The 3,646-nt window shown below is 36.9% G+C and overlaps 1 pseudogene; it reads right to left on the reverse strand.

Annotated features, from left to right (window-relative positions):
• Window positions 1–360: 360 nt before the first annotated feature.
• On the reverse strand, window positions 361–460 carry LOC113340404 (annotated as a pseudogene).
• Between the last annotated feature and the right edge of the window lie 3,186 nt (window positions 461–3,646).

Raw genomic sequence — 3,646 nt, forward strand, 5'->3', positions numbered from 1 at the left:
CAACTTTGAAAGCTTTGCTAAACCCTACTAGGACCTCTCGTCCGTCTTGTATCAAGTTAGTTGAAACCGAGGCAAATTACGAACTGAAACCTGGGACTTTACAGATGCTCCCAATGTTTTTAGGGAAGGAGAATGAGAACCCCTATTTTCATGTTAGGGAATTTGAGGAAGTTTGTAGTACTCTGAAAATTAAAAACCTAAGTGATGATGCGTTGAAACTTAGGTTATTCCCCTTTTCCTTAAAAGATAAAGCCAAATCTTGGCTGTATAGTTTGGACTCTGAGTCAATTTAAACCTATGCCCAACTTACTTCTGCCTTTATACATAAGTTTTTCCCAAGGCATAAAACATCGTCTATTAGGACACAAATATGTACTTTTTCCCAACAAGATGGAGAATCTTTATATAGGTACTTAGAAAGGTTCAATGACTTGATATCTCAATGTCCTCATCATGGTTTGGAGAAGGTTAGGTTAGTTCAGATCCTCTACGAGGGTTTATATTATTCAACAACAACCATAGTTGAGTCCTTATGCACAGGTGGGTTTGAGAATAAAACTGTTGATGAAGCGATGACATTTTTGAATGAAATCACCGATAAGACCCAACAATGGGAAAATAGTAGGGAACCCCAGAAAACAATTCTTCTAAGTATAGGAAATGTTAATAGGGTAGAAGGATATCATGAGTCAGATGCCAAAATAGCAGCTATAGCCAAAAGGTTAGAAGCCTTAGAATTAGGTCATTCTAGTGGTAGTAGTGGAAGAAATGATCCTTTTTGGGAAGGCCATGCTGTTGAAGATCAAGCCATTTGATGTGATTTGTAGATAGTGGTAAAAGTGGTTCGATTCTCAGACTTGTGAAGGATATTAATTAGACTTAAATCTTAATATTAAAATAGAAAACTCACTAAAAATTATAGAAAACTCAATCAAAGATGATATCAATACTAAAAGAAACACTGAGGCTAAGATTCCACTATTTTCCAAGTTCAACGTGATTAAACCAATACTTATATTTATGCAATTTTCTTATTTAATTTGATTCTAAAAGATTGCAACAAGTAGATTTTCAAAAGTAATAATTGTAAATACCAAGTATGAAGCATCAAAAGTCTTAAAACTAAGCATACTCCATCAAAATAGATCACAATCAGTCAAATAAAAATCATATTCAATAATATTTCAAGGAAAATAATCATATAATTATTGCAAATAAAAAGATAAAATAGAATATACCACTTTTTGTTGAAAAAATAGCTTCCTCTATCGCCTCAGCAATGGGGTTTAGCTCCTCATATTAATCATGATCTCAAAATATGTGTTTGTTGCTCAAAAGATGATTAAAAGAGTGAAAAGTAATAACACAGACTGTTTGCAACAGTGTATTGGTGTTGCAAAACAGCTGTTACAATGGAACTGTTACAGAAAAACTGTTGCTTTGTCGCTGATTTTAAGACCCTAGAATAAGACTGCCCTGAACAGCTTAATGTGCTTCAGCTGTTAAACAGTGACGCTTTTCTGCGACTGTCAACCGAGGGTCAATGTTCTTCGCGTTCTTCTTCTTCAACAGCAGCAGCAGCAGAAACAGAGTTTGGTAAAGCTCTGATTTCTTCTTCTATGGCTCTCCTTAGGTTCCCAAACTCTCGACACCTCTTATATATGACCCAAGACATCTATTTACATCAAAAATACCGATTAAATCTCTCCCAAATCTTCCAAAATCTCTTTCCTTTTCTTCACGACCAATTTGCGACAATTTCTTGTTTTAAGATTTCTACGCGTTTCTGAGCTTTCCTTTTTATTCTAAACTCTTCCTTAGATAGATACAAATCTTTGGGAAGGTTTACAGCGTTTTAATCACTCTAAAATTCCCTAAAACAGGTCACACACGTGACTTTCCATATTTTCTTTTTGTAAGAAAAATCCGTCGTTTGAGCCCATTCTAATCGATTTAAACACACATATCAGATTCCTAGACACATAAGGAGTCTATCCTATGAAAATCAGAGGTTTAATCGACCTCAAACTCCTTCAAATCACGATTGCCAAAACTGCTCTTTAGCTGCATTTTTTTTCCCGCCAAAATCCTTTTATTGAATGTTGAAGATGGTTGCCCCTTATCCAGAGTAGGGGTGCGATTAGCAACTGCCTGGAAATGGGATGCCCCTTAGTAATTAGGTTACCCCTTATCCAAAGTGAAAGTCCGAATAACAAATGTCCTCCGGGTGCTTTCCGACAACTTTTCGAGCCGATTTTTTCCAAAAATGTTTATTAGCCAAAAATACCTACAAATAAATAAAACACCATAATAAGTACAAAAATGAGCCCTAACAATATATAGAATCGAGACAAATCGGACACAAAAATGTGTCTATCACCAATGCTCTTTATAACAACACTAGGTTTGATAACCGACAGAAGTTTGACCCATATTCAGAAACCTATAACCCTGGCTGGAGAAACCATCCAAACCTTTCTTGGTCCAAGGGACAGAATCAAGGTTAGTCTAGTAATGCTCAGGTTCCCCCAGGTTTTGGCTATGCTAAAAATCCTTCAGCTCTGGCACAGTTTTATAACCCTTCGGATAAGAAGATTATGAGTTTAGAAGAGTCTCTTGCTTTGCTAACTCGTAACACTGTGCAGTTTCAGCAATATGTTGCTCAAGGTTTAGAAAAAAAATAATAGAATAGGTCAGGCTAACTCTCAGGCTATTTCCGAGTTGAAAACCCAGGTTAGTCAGATAAATGAGTCTTTAAGAGAAAGAGGTAAGTTTCCTAGTCAGACTCAACCCAACTCTAGAGGAATTAATGAAATAGGTGAAAAACCATCTGATCATGTGAATGCTATTAAAACACTTAGGAGTGGTAGAGTGATAGACAACAAGGTTTACATGCCTGATAGTGAACATGCTGTAGTTCACCCTTCTGAACCAGAAACTGAGGAGACTGACAGAGTCTCTAAAGAGACCAATGAGGGTCATATTGAGCCTAGCTTTGTCCCTAGAGCCCCATTCCCACAACTGCTAGTTCCAACTAAGAGGGAGTCCAATTTTAATGATATATTGGAGGTTTTTAAGAAGGTAACTATCAACCTTCCACTACTAGATGCAATTAAGCAGATTCCCTCTTATGCCAAGTTTCTCAAGGATATGTGTACGCAAAAGCGAAAGCTTAATGTCCAGAAGAAATCCTTTCTAGCTAGTCAGGTGAGTTCTATTATTCAGAATACCACTACTCCTAAGTATAAAGACCCAGGGTCCCTTACCATTTCTTGCACAATAGGTAAATACCGTGTTGAGAAAGTGTTGCTTGACTTAGGAGCTAGTGTGAACTTACTACCATATCATGTGTACCTTAAGCTAGGACTTGGTGAGATGAAACCTACCCATATGACACTTCGGTTAGTTAATAGGTCCGTTAAAATTCCTCGTGGTGTGATCGAGGATGTTCTCATAGAGGTTGACAAGTTCATTTATCCAGTGGATTTTGTTATCCTAGATACCCAACCTGTCCCTGACCCAGAGAACCAGATACCGGTAATTTTAGGTCGCCCGTTTTTAGCTACATCCAATGCGATCATTAACTGTCGAAATGGTATTATGAAATTATCTTTTGGTATTATGACTATTGAGCTGAATATTTTTA

This window comes from Papaver somniferum, unplaced genomic scaffold (assembly GCF_003573695.1).
Source record: "Papaver somniferum cultivar HN1 unplaced genomic scaffold, ASM357369v1 unplaced-scaffold_21, whole genome shotgun sequence".
Classification (NCBI taxonomy): Eukaryota; Viridiplantae; Streptophyta; class Magnoliopsida; order Ranunculales; family Papaveraceae; genus Papaver; species Papaver somniferum.